General features: G+C 44.6%; 1 protein-coding gene across 2 annotated transcripts in view; it reads left to right on the top strand.

Moving 5' to 3' along the window:
- The window catches only part of LOC126563828 (nuclear pore complex protein Nup154), a 505,032-nt gene that overhangs the window by 251,480 nt on the left and 236,792 nt on the right, over positions 1-16,760 (top strand). The window lies entirely within an intron of this gene.

Raw genomic sequence — 16,760 nt, 5'->3', positions numbered from 1 at the left:
ACAAGTTAATTTTCTCTCCTTCCCGTGACCATAAGTTGCTGTTTGCCCATTGCGGTGAGCGCTTGGTTGACTGCGGTTTTTTTGCGCTACGTGCCCGGCCGACGTCACCCTTGCTTCGCCCTAGACATTCCATCACTCTCAAACCCAATCGATCTGCGTCGGAGGCTGACGGTGGAAGCGAGCGACATGCGGCAGCAGGAATGCCGAGAGCGCATTACAATTGGCATGCAACACGAGATGAATCTTTAAACAGTCACAAGTCACCTCGCACCAGAGCGTTGGAAGCCGATCTTCTAAGCGAGAAAACAAGAGACAGCAATGCCAGCAGAGCACGGGAACCCTGTGTGCGGGATGCGAGAAGCAGAGTGAAGAGAAGCGTTTTTTTTTTTGCTCCGGTTACAACTCTATTTACCAATCATCCTTTATTGGATAGTCACAATCGAACAGTGCGGACTGATCGATCGATGCGCGAAATAGTACAAAAAACCTCTCCTACACACACGCACGGTCGCAGGAAGGAAATGTGTTGTGTCGTTAGCGAAAAGGGAGCGAAAGAAGGTCGAAAAAAAACACAAAACATGCTCCCAAGCAAACGATGATGTGATGATCGGTTTGTGTTAAATGAGAAAAACGACTACTCGACGTCAAGTAAACAGAAGGAAAAAAAACCCCTCAACGCAACTTAACCGTAACCACAGAAGCTCTTCTGCTGCACTGGGGGTTGGTCTAGGTCTAGTTGATGCAGTTCCCTTTAGAAGCGCGCCCTGAACTTGTCAGCCACTTCGAGACGAGCAAGAACGGCAAGAAAGGCAACTGAAATTACCGTGAAGATCCGTTCTTACGTCCGTGCCTCGCCGTGCCAGCGAGGATCGCTCCTTGCTGCGAGTTCATTTACAGACTTAATTATTTATGGAGTGTAGCAGTAATTGATGCTACGCCAAGTGGAGAAGGTCTAGTTTTTGCTACTGCAGAATACTGTTTCTTTGTGGAAACACTATCTTTGGTGTTCTTCTCCCCTTGGGGGATTGGCCGATGGTCGTGAAGGAAGAGATTTTCTATATATGGACGTCAAACCTCCCGTCGAAGACTGTCTTGATCGAAAGGAGCTTGGAAAATGCCCATTAATTGCTGCCAAGTGATCGAAAAGGAAGGATCAATTCTTTCGCAAGCTCACAAAAATGTTCTTTCGAGGCAAGTTTTTCCCAACCAAACGAAATACTTCATTCAAGCGCCAAAACTCATGTTACGTTTTATTTTTCTTTTCCTCTCGAATTTGCGAATACAAGTGTGAACCGAAATGATTATCATAATTGCGTTGATAATAATGATTACATTTATTAATATTGTGATTATTTTTGCTTCCTCTCGAGTCTGCGAAATCTTATCATCTGCTGTATCATCGCGCGCATTCACCGGTGGAGAGAACAAGATAAGACAAAGGGTCGGTATCTGGACAGGAAGCTAGGGCCCGTTTTTCGGAATCGATTTTATTTAATAATGAAAATTAAATACTAATAATTGTAATTTTCTGTAACGAACGTCATTAAAATGGATATTGAATTTTCGTACCGGACCTTCGGTGGCCGAAGAAAATCGCTTTAACGTTCAAAGTTGCAATCACTTCTGAGCATGTTTTTCTCTCTATTCAAAGCAAATTGCAGCCAATTCGGATCGCTCGCTTGATGCGTAAATTAAATTATGTTTGTGTGCACTTTTAAGTCAACTATTTAAAGTCCTTTGCTTTGCTTTGTAGATGGAACAATAAAATCAAATTATTCGCAACAGCTACGGGAAAGAATTTCCTGATAAAGCGATCACTCTGATCGTACAACAATGTCAATACCCTAGCACCCGAGCAGCTGTTCATATCGAGTACGAGTTTTATTTCTTAATTAAATCAATGCCCCTCGGACAAGACATGTCGGTGATCGCCAAGTCCAAGTGTTGCGTTCATTAGCTGCTACACACATACACATAAAATCGAACCGCGCAAATCGCATCGCGGTACAGCTTCATCGGGCCCGTGGAACCTTGACCAGATTTTTGCTTTATCGATCGAGCTATTGAACATCAGGCAAGACATGCAAGCAATTCGTCTTGCCACCAGCTTACAACTGGGTTCGGATTGCGCCAGTCAGCCGATACGATTGGATAAGATAAAACCATGTCCGAGGAGCATGTTTGGTCAGCGAAAGGTCACATAAAATGACCCTTTGCCCAAGAAATTCGAATCAATTGATGGTAAAAGTATAGCTTTTCGGCTATAGAAACTGTTTTTTAATATAAATTGAGAATTTATGTAACGAATTTAATATCATTTTGACGAGAAATCTTCCAGGTTTTCATGCAAGCAGCCGAGTGATAATTTTGGCAGACGCACCTTTTCCATTAACATCGCCCCAAAGCAACCAGCTCATCAATGAAAACAGCTCTGTTGCTAGCGAAATTAAAGTTAAGTTATCGAAGAAATCGATCAGTCGATCGCCTGGTTGCACCTTCGCGTCCATTTGGTGCATTCTTGCGTCGGCAAAGATGTGAGCGCGTGCGACCCCATAAGAGCGGAGAGAAAACGAAGGGAGCCGGCGCGCAGAACTACATCTTGTTTATGAATTTTTAATTAAAATAAATTAACAAGATCACCGTGTGTCCTGGCACCACGGTTCGGTTGAGGATGCTCTTTACCACGACTACCAATCGGTTGCACCCGTACGATCGTTTTTCATTCATTTTCACAGGATCTGCGTACGCAATCGGATGACGCTACGATGAGCACAGAAGGCACAGCAGCAACAGCAACAACGAGAAGAAAAAAAAGACATTTAAAGGGGTGTGGAAAAAGTTTAATAACATTTAACTAGAACCGATAAGATCAGCTTTCTGTTGTTCGTTCTTTTTTTTTTTTTTTGTTTTCGATCACGGGAATAAGGCAACAGCAAGACACGGCGCTGATTTCCAACGCTAACGCGACTCGATTCCCTTGTTTTCATGTTATTGTTAGTTTCCTTCCACTCAAGTGATTTCGTTGCCGTTCTCAAGCAGCAGCAGACCGTTCGGTTGTTATCGATAATTAAAAATTGAAGTATCATTATTGGTGTGCGCACTTCTGTGCGGAACGCATCGCACAGTACGAACGAAATGCATCGCAGAACGCTTTTTTTGCTGTCGTTGGTGCATGGATTGTTATGTTTGATTCAGTGGCGATAAGTAAGCGTCTTTCGTGCAACCGAACTTCGGTGCAAATTCCTGCTGCATCGGTAGCAACTTGTGCTTTTATTGGCACATTCCAACTCCTCTTCTTGGTGCTACCTTTAAGCTGCATGGTACACGGTAGGAGGTAATGAAATTAGTAATACTGGACATTTCATATTATTTACTGATAATCTGAGCATTCATCCCCAAGGATGGGGAGTCCAATTCAAGCCATGAAGCATTTAATAGAACCTTGTCAGATTATACATTTATCAGACGTGGAGCGAATTGTTCTTTAAAAAGAAAAAACGACCGACCGAATAACTCATTCAGAGCTCACGCCTGCTACGTTAAATGAAATAATGGCTAATGTAATTATTTTACCCACTTTTCTCGATTTTCTTGTTAAGATCGGTATGGTACGATAAAGCAAAATAAACCCTTCAAAAGCACTTGCGTTGAATGCGTGTACTGGTTCCGTAAGAGAAGCATTTACTAAATGTATCACTACTGAGTGCTACGATGAGTGTTAACGATGAGTTCGAGCAATAAAAAGAGCACAAAAAGAGTTGAGTTTGAATGCTTCACAGCGCTAAGAGAATCAATATTGAACCAAAGTGCTCAATTAGACATCAAGCGACGAACCTTTTCTAAAAGAATTAAAAAATTTCCTTCGTGTAACATTTGCTCGACATTCCACCTGATACTTGCACGTCAACTCAACAAAGCTAATAAAGTAAAGGAAAGCCCAGCTAGCACACTTACATGCTTGGTTCGTGATCATTACTTCATTGCCAGCATAACTGAACGTTCCAATGCCTAAGTCAAGTAAAACAGCCTGCAAGGATGTGGCTGGTGCTGGTATGTGGCTGTCACAGTATCGTTCAACCCATTTTACCACCACTTAGTGGCATTATTTGCTCGCTAAATCTACCGACGTGCGGTACGTGGCTTGTGGAATGCCAAATCGACGGAGCAGAAAGCAGCATCCCATCACAATCCAAAACCAAACCTACGATACACTGCATTGCTATTTTAAGAGTGTTTTTGCTCAATAAAAAGAAGCTTCCTCGTTGTGCTTTTGTTGGTTGCGCACACATGGTATGCGCATTTTAAGTTCAAGCTTATATACATCGATCGATCGTTGTGAGGCGTGCTGCCTTCCGAGCAAGATTCCGATGCGTACCAGTGCTCCATTTCGGTCCCGGCAGCAGGATCCCTTGGGGCCAATCTTGTCAGTTTGCGAAATAGTTGCACCCCAAATCTGTACACATACTCCACCGAGAGCGTACGAAAACCGGATTGTGGGTCTGGAGTGCACGAACCAACCCATACGATCGTTCGATGCGATTTGATTTGTAAAGAGTTGTTTACGTGCTGAATAGTTTCACCTAATAAAAAAGCAAATTTTTTTTATCTTGAAACCTCTCATTCACGCTCGTATAACTTCATTCCGAGGTCATTGGTGCATTCGGAAAAGGGAAAAAAAGCTTCCACGAGGTGTCGTGTTAAATCATTAAATAGCTTCCGCAGAGTAAAAGCCAGTTCAAAGTGTGAATGAACCATCGCAAATGAGGTCCACGGTGGTGACAATGCACTTCCCATTGTGCACCGCCGGCGATCGGACGAGTCACGCTCACTGGCCCATTCATTATCGTCTTCCGCTTCTCTTTTTTTCCAACGTGTGCTCCACTGCAGGAGCTACCGAGACTCTCGATCGGCGTATCCTGCATGACAAAAAAGCGGGCTACCTTTTACGCCCGAAAACTGCACCGGAATTTCCATCTCAATCTAGCTCTAAATTCAAATTAACAATTATTTGCAACCATCGCTGGTCGGGTCGTTGCAGGTGCAACAAACCGTACGACGGGCAGCATCAATGAGGTTGCAGTTTTTCGCACTGCTTCCCCATTAGCCTCACCTTGGACTCGAGTGCCGTGTCGTGTGTGAGCGTAAGTGGAGGAGAGAAGCAAAATAATAAAAAAAAACCTTGCGTCATGTAATTTAATTAATTGTGATTTAATTTTCCTCCTCTTTGCGCGCCGATTGTGTTGTGTGCCGTTGAATCATCCCTGAGCGAGGTGGGATTAATCGAGATGCGATGACGAGCGGAACCACACAGTCGAACCCACCAATGCAACCAATGCAATACTGCACAATGCAATGGTCATCCGGTCCGGTCCGGAGACAACGGAAAAATGTACTTGCTAGCCGTGGACGACGGCTGCTCGACGAATGTCATAAATTCCACTCATAACGTGAAATTGGAATTCCAACGTATGAGGTTGGCAAACGTTGGGAGTGTTCTGATTCACTGATGTTTGCAACGTGATTGCATTAAGCCGTACAATGCACATGTGTGTATGATTTGAATTAAAGAATTACACTTCGTTGCAGTTTGCTTTTTTGCTCTGAAGCAAATGAACCAAAATCGTGTTTTAATCTAATAAAATAGCTTTTCTTACTCGCTTTACAAGTGCTATAATTAACACCCATAAATGAGAAGGATAAACAAGGAAGCGATAGAGAGTTCTAATGTAAATTCGAATTGAAATAAACTCTCTTGTCACTCACTCAGCTCAGTGTGTGTATGGAAGCTCTGGAAGCAATTGTTAAACCAAACCTATAGATGGGACATTCTGCGATGTAGTTTAGCCTGTCAAACTGTCACTAGCGTGCACCATTTACACGCATCTTGTCTGCAGGTATGTTGTGCGAAAGCGGAAGAAACACTTCACTGCCTCAATGACATCGGTTGCACTCTGGAACCCATCGCAGCATCATCTACTGACACTTCTGTACCACTTCGTGTGCTACAATCAACGAGCATTAAAAAAAAAAGGTGCGACGCGTCATCGCGTACGACAATCCCCGCGACGAACCGACGCTAATGATCGCGGGTACCTCGCGGGCTGTAAAAGTTGATTGAATTTTTCCATTTCTGATACGTCTGATCGAGCGCTAGACACACGCCACGCCAAAAACGGAAAAGAACGTCATCATCATCATCATTGTAGCTTTCCACTGATTTCCGACTTGCTTGCGAGTACACTGCAGTGGATGAGGTTGAGCACAAATTAATTAATTTAATCACTAGCTTGTACGTTCCTTTACCGATCATTCCGTAGCGGTCAGATTAATCTCTGATGCATCGGCCAAAAGGACCTGATTAGATTAGTTCACCATGGTAAAGGGTCCGGATGCTCTGACCTTCCGATTCGATCGCTTCGACCGCCTTGTAAGTCAATCAGTAATTAGCTGCTAGGCATCGGCAAACATTGTATCCGTTCACCCCAAGATCGAACGTGGAGGGCTCGCTCGAGCAGAGGTGGCGGCCTGGTGAATAATTCAATTTTGCAGCCAACCGATCCATCGTTCGTCGTAAATCATACGATTTGCATCATCGCCATCACACACGCGTGCGCGCGAGCGGAGATGTCAACTCTCCAAGGAGGGAAACACTATTTAGTAATCAGCTAGCAGCTAATCTTGATGGGAAGAAATTTATGATTGCTAATCAAGCCTGTGCTTTTTTATGAGTTTGTTTAGCGTTTTGTTAAGGTGGTTATCAACATGGCCCGTCCAACACATGGTGCTCGTCGATAATGGAAGTTCTTGATTGCGCCCGCACCTTTAACGTTCTCCTCTCAGACCGAGACCGAGTGTGTGTGTGTAGCTCGTAAAGTGGCTTGATTTATGCTGATGAAAATTGAATTTGTCCCTCACTATCTCGCTGCCTCTCTATCACTCAGAAGAGCGTGGGAGAACCAGATTGATGGATGGATTCGATCGAATACATCGATCGGCATAAATAAGCCGTTAGGTTAATTTGGTGGAGTTCGTAGTTCTATTTTTAATTGAACCCGCTTTGAAGAGCCCGAGAAGGCAGCTTATCTGCTCGTTAAGATGTCCGTTGCGAGCGGCGAAACTGAACCTTGCAACGTCTTCTTAACCATCGCACAGAAAAGTGTGTGTTTTTGTATTTTACAATAACGCAAGATATAATTTTTTAAGGTGCTAATTTTGTGTAATTTTATATCAGTTTTTAACACGTGAAAAAACTATTAAGCAACAACGCAGCACACAAAAACAACAATCCACATATGGGCATTCCTGGTACAGCTGAACAGATAAAATAAAAGGACCTCCACCTAGTAGTAGTTGCAGCGGTAGCAAACATTAGTTACGTAGTTCCACCACGTATTGCAACGGTTTTCGCAAACACAGACCGAATAGTTTGCGCTCTCTCGGGGTCGTTTTTTACGATTCCTAATTATAGCGTTTAAGTCAGTCGCCGGCATCGCAAAACGAGCATCAGCGCAGTAGCTGTTCGGCATAAGATGCGAGAAAAACAAAAACAATTCCCCTACGTTCGTGCGTAATGACTTTCTCTACGGACCAGCAGATAAGAATGCGTAATCATTCTGCTTGTGCTACAAATAGAGTGTTTTGTGAATGTAAAATGGTCCCCCGAGACTGTATGTCTTTGCAAACGGTGATCGTATCGGAAACAAATACTTTAACCCATGCTTACGGATCGTCACTGCACGGTAGATTCGTCACTTGATAGATCCATTCGGGCGCTACAACGTGTCTTGCGCTACACAATGTGCACAAGATGGATATCATGCCCAGTGCAACATGACAGCAACACAGTGTTTCACCGGAAAGCACCAAAGAAGCTTAAAACATTATTATCGTGCACGTTCTTCTGATCCGTGCGGTGCAAAAGGCAACCGATAATAACACCCGGCCTGGTTTACCGGGTTTCCTACCCCCCGTCTCTTACTGTGTGTTTGTATGTGGATTTCGCGGCCTAACAGCTCCCGGCACAGCCCCAAACACGCACACGCTGATGGATGGATCGATGGGCGATGCAGCGAACGTGAACCAAACCATCCTGGCCCGGTGCCGGTTAATGTTGAATGTTAATTTAATTAGTTTTCAATATTCCCTGCGTGTGCATGTGTATGAAGAGGGAAAACACACACACACACACCCGGGGAAGAATGGTAACAAATATCATCGATGTGTTACAATGCGATTCCGTTTGCATTTCCCCTCACGTACCGATGTTGCGTACAAAGGCAAAACCTTAATTACCACTGATTACAGGCTTAAGCCGTACGGAGAGGGCCCTGATCGAGCGAGCGCTGGTACACGCTCAAACAATCCCGATGGGATAACGATATCCGAAGGGCGCAGATTGCAGATATTTCCTGTGACCTTCGGCTGACTAATCCTGGTCCAACTGTTTGTCTTCATCCTTCCGATAGAAAGTCAGTTGGTGCAATGCAAATCGTGCCACTAATTGATAACGTAGTCCCGGTAATTGACCTACGGGGGGAAAAACTTTTGACGTGCAAAAACTGCAACGGAGAAAGTGGTACAATGTTGCAGTGGTACGAAGTAGCAGCACACTGGAAGCCAGGATCGCAGAACGCCAGATCGTAAATTAAAATGAATAGCTGTCACATTCAATTACAGCCCAACCTGGAGTTGGCTGGACTGTGTGTCGGGTTGTGTCTTGGTTTTGTTGCGTACCCGCACTCATTTTCTGCACTGTTTCAAACGTCCCAGCCGACTTGCGATGAGGATGCAATTGCACACTTATCCCGCGTGCATGTGTTTCTTCCATTTTTTCCCCCTGTCCCGTGAGGCACGATCGTCTGAGAATATTCACCTGTCCAATAACGGGCTGTCGGTCAATTTGTGAATCTTCTCATTTCTGCCTCGTTACGGACACGTTTTCATCGCATGCAATGCAATGGGAGTGCGGTGCGGGTTTACGGTTGTAACTGTACCGAGAGGAATGAAGAACAGCTTTGGTTTCTTGTTTGAATCGCAAACGTAACAAACTAGTTCTAATCATAGCTTTTCATTAGGGTAAGATAAAAGAGATACTCTTGGAGAATGATCGTACTTTTCTTCTAAAATTTATATATTTTACACCTATTTATATCTGATTTCCATCAGGGTGGATCTGTGAGATGAATTCTCACCGCAAGAGCTCACTTCAAATTCATTGTAGCTAAAGCTAAATGTAAATGTGGAAGAGAATATTCAATCTTCTCCGAATTCGCATAACCTTTGTACCAGTCGACCACTTCATTAGGCTACAACCAAGCAGCACCACGTGTGAAACGCACCTTCTGCACAACAAACTACTGCTGATAATTACCTTTATTAGACCAACATGGAAATGTAAGCCCACCGAACCACCGAACTACCTCATTCATCCCATCCGGTGTAAAAACGGCCACCAGCGTCCGGAGGGCACAAACAATTCGTTGTGTACCATTCGGTGTACCAGAGGAATGCAACGCGAACTTGTGCTACTTAGTTGCAAACAGTGCATGGTGGGGGAGCAGTTTAATTTAAACGCACGCAGCTAATGACAGAACGCACTCCCAGGGGCTCAAACTGCTCAAAGGGAATGGCCAGTGAGTGAGTGGCAGAAGAATTTCTTACAAAATTTTCTCGCCCAGACGCTGCTCATCAAGCTGTAGCGAAAGGCAGTAAATATTTGCCCAAAGAGCATACCGATACGATCGTACCGTAACGCTCAAAACCACTTTTTGGCTGCATATAATGCCTGCAGTCTGGGTATGCTGAAGCTGGTTGTTGCGCTATTTTGCCGTATGTGATTGAAGTTATTGTGGTAAATATTTGTTTCCTTTTTCATTTGCTGCTTTTCAACATCGGAGTGATCAGTTTAACTAGGCAAGTGATTTATGAGACAAGCAGGGGAAAAGGTGTTTTTTTCCTTCCTCTCACTCACTCGCTTTTTTTCTTTCGCATGCTCTCCTCTGCTCTTGCTTGCTTCCCAAAAAAGGGAGTACATAATAAAGCTACCGGCTGCTTATGATTAAGGACTACCGGACCACCGACCATCGATGGTAATAAAAACAACATTCGCCCGTTTTTTTATCACCAACCTATCCTCCCTGCTTCTCTAGCAGTAATGGTAGTAGCTTGAGAACTGGGGAGCTTTCATTAAATATTTCTTTCATTTCATATGCAACCCACACACAAACGGCAACAACAAAAAAAAAAGCGGAGAGCAAAAGTATCAAACGGAAATTGCAAATTACCGTTTACACAATTACGTATGCGGGTCATGGTTACAAGACCACGGACTGATATTATGGACTCCACCTCTCGCCAGAGCTCTATTCCGACAAGTTGTTCTTATGGTTCCAGGAACAGGGCAGGCCAGAAGGACTCATTACATCGTCCCACTCACGGTGAGCGCCGCTGCCGGATGGACAATCTCACTTTCAATCAAACACTCGCAACACCGACTGCTTTGTGCAAAAATTCTCATTAACGAGTGTAATAAAACAACACAAATAATAAAAAACGGCTCTGCAGCTTGCCGCGAGACGAAGCCCCCAGGTCTAGGCGTCTAATCAGTCTTCCGATGCCTATCCGGTGGCTGGTACAATTTTCTTGCATAAACACATTGAATTAGTAATTAAAAGCGGTAAAACAAAAAAGCCTGCAACTGGACCACTTTAACCAACCGATGATTATATCGCGGTTTTCCTCTTCCTTTTTTTTACTGCTGCTACCTCTTCGAGTTGCTTTCTTTTCCCGCAATATTTGGCGCCAGAGTATGTTGCCAATTAAATGATTCCTTCACTGCTAAATATCACTGCGATTCCCAATCACACAAAAAAAAAGGTTTCTACGTACTGCGTTTTAATAAGAAAACCCCGACAACAACTAATGTCTCAATCCGATTGATATCGAACCAGCATGGTTGAAGAAAAAATCGACCTTAAATCATTTCAACAATGCAACAACCGGCTCTTGCTGCGTACGAGCTTCTATTGCAGCTAAATTGCAAACAAATTGCACGAATTCTTGCGTTAGACGAATGGCTCAAGACAACTCTTTGAAGGTAAAATTCATGAATTAATCGTGTCTCGAAATTTTCCAGACGCGGCCACATGCCTCCGGTGTCTGATGGGAGCGCATGCGCTGCGTTGACAACACGTCCAATCCCAAACCCAGACAACAGGTTTATCTGCACGATTCCAAAAAATCAAAAACCTCGTCCCCGAACAAGCCTCGAACTCGAATCCATCATCAGTTCAGGCGATCGACATGTGTTTTCATTTTGTGCGTCTGTGTGTGGTGATTCAATTTTAACTGTTTGTTTGCTTGTGTCGCGCGTTTTACGACTCCTTTTTGTGTGTCTCTCGTTACGCTTCGAGCTTTGAGGCTCAGTGTTTTAATCACTCAATTTAGAGCGAACGGGCTTGTGGGAGATGGTGGCATTAAATGCCACCCTGCGGGATACGCCGACCGGATTGATTGACGCTTCTCTGCTCTCGAACTTACATTATTGATTTTCGATTTTTCCTGGTCTCCACCATCAGATTGAAATTAACGCAATGAACCACACCACAGTTGGTGACGCTGGAGCGCTTAAATAAAAGCAACCCGAAAAAAGGGGATGCAAAACCAATAAACAACCTCATCCTGTTAGGGCCTGACGGTCATTCGAGGGGAAAGAAAGATTAATCATCGCCCGGACCTGCCTCTGCTACAAACGGTCCCGATATCAGTGCTGATCGTTATTTTTACGCATTCGTTACGCGCGATCGTGATCGATACACCCGCAAGGTCCTCGGCGTTGTGTCGTTTTTTTTTCGCAATCACTCAGCATCACCTTTAATGATCTAGCATGTTTTCCGTTCACCCGGCTAAAAACTAATTAAACTTTTATCGCCAAGCCCGTATCCCTTTTTTTCCTGCTTGAGAAAACCAGAAGAAAACTGATTACTGTTCCTCTTCTTTTTTCCCCTTTTTATTCCATTTCCCTCAATCGTATCAAGCTGGAGTGCCCAAGGCAGTCGGCGCCTTGTCAAATTATCGCCACATTTATGTCACTCCTTCGAGGAAACAGATCGAGGATCGTTCGTGCGTTCGTGCATCGCGCTCTGCCCGCTTGCCAATCGTCTGTAATTTTGTTAATCATATTTGTCGCTCGGGCCCCATTCCATCATCTACTGTCAGGCAAGTCCTTTCCATTACGTATGCATCGTGCCTGCCATCCGCCATCCTATGCTGCTCCGATCAAAGCGCATCGAAGCAACAAATTAATCACGCGCTCAAACTTTATTGCGCACAGAGATCGGGGCGTCGGTGTGTTTGCGTTTCATTTCACATATGACGACCCCGCGAGCGGGCTTAATGTTGTGCAGCTTGATCACAGCCACAGATCAATGACAATTTGTACCTGCACATTCGGTTCTGGTGCGGTTGCATTAATTGCACCAGACAGTTCTCGTGTCCGTACGTACGCTTTCCGGTGTGACGCGCGGGTGTGCAAAGGTGGGCTAGGGGGCAGGGAAAGGAGGAAGGGGAGAATGCATTTATTATTACACAAGTTTGTAAAAGCATAAAGAGCGACATTCCCAGCCCTGGGACGCCCTGACGCTAGCTCGAATAGTGTGCTAAATTGTAGTTAAATTGTTACAATCGGACCCTAATTGCTCTGTGCCCTTGGCCCAAACGACGCCTCTTCCTCAATTATCTTTACCCACATACAGTAAAGAACTGTGCAGGCTCGTTGCTTCTATAAACAATCGATTTGAGAAGAAGGAAGCGAAAAAACAAAGCACACGACAGTGACGGTTAGATGTCGCTTTGGGGAGTGCGAAGCGATCTTTGTTTTTTTAGTTGTGTTTGCGCTCTAAAACGCTACAAAACCTAGTCACCGTTGACTCCACGTCGTAGTACAAAGGTAATTAATTATCTGCCCTTTTGTCCGTAGCATCGTGCTTCCTGTAACATTCCTGTGTGTGTGTATGAGTGCAGTATTTGCTTCTTCCTGGGCGCCTGCTGTGTGCTCGCTGTTAATTCAATTTTAATAATCTAATAATAATTAGCCCAGCGCAAAAGGGCAACCAGCAACCCACCCTGGGTTTCCACCACACACACTTCAAAGGCACACAATACTTGCGCAATTATAGCTGCAGTGTTTAATTTGCCCACCGCGCGTCACCGTAGCAGCAAGCGAGCGAGAGATAGAGAAAATAAAAACGCCTATTCTCGCTCTCGGGCTTTTACATTATCTATGATAACGATACGCAAGCAGTTTGGTGCGTGCATACAAGATTTCCTTCATTCCAGCACGAAAACAAAAGACCCGCATCGTCTAGCCGGCGCTCGTAACGGCCGCTTGCCGCTTGCACGAACGAAAGACTTCTATGCGTGGTGTATGCCGGTGAAGCGACGAACCCGGTGCGTGTAATATTCCCTTTTCGAAAGGATGATGATTATTTTGTTGTTCTGAGCCGCGTAACTAATATTGCGTTGTGTAATAAGTATTTTTGAAAGTAAATTATTGTCTGTTTGCTTCTATATATTTTTGGTTCACATCGCCAGCGGCTAATCTTATCCATGTGAACAAGAAAAAGCACCGCTTGTCTCACACAAACTGTTCCGAGTACACGGTGCTCTGACATGGTTGCGGTGTGCCGAGGACTCTGCTACGAGGTTGAAAAAAACCCTTCCAGCAACGGACACTTGACAGCTCACAGCCGATAATTATTTTGTCGCTAAAATGAGCCAATTCAAATGATAATTAATAAACCAAGCTGCGGCAGCGACCATCTCACCCCTAGTCCGTCGCTGTGGATTTCGTGGAACAGAACCTGCGTCCGATTGTAGAGGTGGAATTGAAAACATTGTGCTGTTATTATTTCACATCGCACACGCACGGCAGATCAATGTCAAACGAACGGATCGATGCAAGTGTGTATTAGTCAATATTTATTCAATTTCAACCAACAGCTGAGCTGGGTGGTGGACCGATGTAATTATATAATGAGCTAATTGATCGTGCTCAATTATAGCTCCCTCGGCTGACTCCCTACCAGCCGACCAAACTTGACCGGGACCGGTAGACGCCGGTTGCGAGAGTTTTATTTTAAGTGTTGTTCATATTTGTCTCTTATCGGCTCGCCGGTTTGTGTCTTCTAACACGCTGTGTGAGAGGATTTTCCCAGACCTTTTTTTCTTGCCCGAAGAAAATCTTTCTCATTACTCTCCTTCTTTTCTTGTACGCAAATGCTTCAAAAATCACACTGTGGAGATTTAAATGCCAACCAAGAGACAAACCTAGCCCTAGCTGCTGTGTGTTACTTTCTCGTGTATAGTCTAATGGGAAGAGTCTTTCCTTCCCGCGAGTGGGAAAGCTGCGTTCCAGTTCCTAAGCTTTCCCACACTTCTTCACACGGCAAAAAGTGCACGATTGCGCAACCTTTCAATGTCCACCTGGCTGTTCGCTGGAAAACATGGAAAATAGAACAGTTTTGCTTAAACATTGCCACTCACCGGTACGTGATGAAAATGACTAATTTTCCTACTAGCTCCGTCGGCTCATCGAGCTTGTCAAAAGGAGAAAATTAATGACGTAAAATCGCTCGCTTGCACTTGCCCGCAAACGCTTGCTCATCGATTGACAGCGACAATAATTGATGTTAAGGTGGTTCCTTCTGCCGTACGCCGCCACTGGACGCTGGAATCCCACGGTACCGATACGTGATGTCACTAGCAAATGATCAACCAACACAAAACCATACCCCGAAGCCTCGGGGATCAGTTTCTCTAAGTTGTGCTCGAAATGAAAATTAAAACCAATTTAATTGTAATTTCTTCATCAATCCAAACAACTCGAACTATTTGCTCGATCCAGAGCACAATCGCTTTCAATCACACAAACACGCGCGAGCGTTCAAAACGATCGCGCGCAATACAAAGTTAAGGTTTCGCCCGAAACGGGTGATGATCACATTCCACAACCCCCTTTGCGAGCTAGGCACTGTGTGCCACTGTGCTTGCTGTCCCAAAAATGCCTCGAACCGCGCTGTTTACGGAAGCAGCCCAAGCAGCGGACACACTGTCTCCGATTACGGCACAAAGTGTGTACCATTAATTTATACCATCACTAATTGAGATAAAAACATTTGTCGATCGATAAATAAGTATTTCTTCGTCCGTTTCGTTCTATCTCGGCTTCTTGCTTTCAGCGCTTGCGTTGCGTTGCGGTTTGCCGTGTCTTCGCCGGCCTTATCTTACCTCGGCTTCGTGTTACATTTTTCTGTACGCGTTTTTGTTTTTGGTTTCGTTTTTGTTCTTCTGCTTTGCTGCACACACTCTTCTCTACTCCAGTTAGCGTTGATGCGTTCTTACATCGTCTTGCTGCACGTCATTGCACAGCCTCAAATGGTATACTGTCTTATGGTCTTGGGACGTTCTCCTACTGCGCTGCATCTCCTACTGCGCTGCAACTTTAGCCGAGCGCTCCGCTCACATCCAACCCAAACTTCCCGATTATAACATTTTAATGCAATTTAATGTATGATTATTTCATTTCCAACCGATCCATCTCGCGCATCGCTTTTCTGCAAAAAAAAACGACGTACGTACGAACGAATGATCGGTCGTCGGCGGCTGCGTAGTGTCAGTGTCGTGTTTGATTGCGAAAACCACCACCGTGGAATGTGGTCCGGTGCATTTGTGTGCTTCATTTTTGGTAATTGCCAACCGTGCGCACACACACTCTACTGCAACAGGGGGGGGGGGGGGGAAAGAAAAGGCCAGCCCAGCCGATGGACGGCTATCAAGTTACAAGGAGTTCCCGATCGGTGCGCGGACTCGCACAGTGCCCCCGGGGTGTTGATTATGGCTCGATTTAAACGCACCGGAGGCAAGTTTTTCGCTGCAACCTCGAGCGCTTGGTCTGGCATCCTGGCACGTCCCACGTCGAGGACTTGGGGATGTCCAAATTAGGGGATGACATTTTTCCGCGGCTGTTGTTGTCGGGAAAACGGTTTCAGTGAAGACGATACAAAAAAGAAACAATCCTGGATCGTGTGTGTGTGTGTGTTTGCAGAGCTAATGAGTGGTAAGGAACGGAAAAGGGATTGCACAAAACAAGAAGCGTTCAAACTGCAATCGTGAATCGTTTAATTTAATTAAACGCACTCTCCACCGAAACAAGCGTTGCTCGCAAAAATTGCACTGAAAGGTGCACCGAACGCAATTGGATGAAAATATAATTTAATAAGCCCTTGCTCTCTTACTCGCTGGCGCAGCATCCGGCAAAGGGGAGCATACCTTTTGTGTGCTGCTAAACGCGAATAGAATGTGGTTTCCAGTTTGGCTGCATGCTTGAGAAAAGTATTTTTGGGAAGTATTTTTCCAAGGTTCTGCAAGCTGGTTCTGATGAATGAGGGGGAAGAATTTGCGGGTCTTATAGGGATAGATTGTAATTAAGTAATTTTGTCGAGCGAAGTTTTGGCCTTTAGCCCGGCATTAAGCTTGGAGCGGAAGGAAAAAAATCTGTCCGCCTTTGTCCCATACTGTAAAAATACAGTGAAGGAAAAAAGGTTATGTGCATAGTAGGATTTTATAATAAATTGTAAACGACTTTCTGGAAAATATTCTGTACTGTATTCTGCTGTATGAAATATTTTGCTGAATAAAAAACATTAAGTTCTTACAAAGCTCCACTACATTGCCGTGCTGTGTGCTTACAAAAAATTCCCTAA

The sequence above is a fragment of the Anopheles maculipalpis genome, chromosome 3RL (genome assembly GCF_943734695.1).
Source record: "Anopheles maculipalpis chromosome 3RL, idAnoMacuDA_375_x, whole genome shotgun sequence".
In the NCBI taxonomy this organism is placed as follows: Eukaryota; Metazoa; Arthropoda; class Insecta; order Diptera; family Culicidae; genus Anopheles; species Anopheles maculipalpis.
This window is presented reverse-complemented; position numbering and strand designations above follow the sequence as displayed.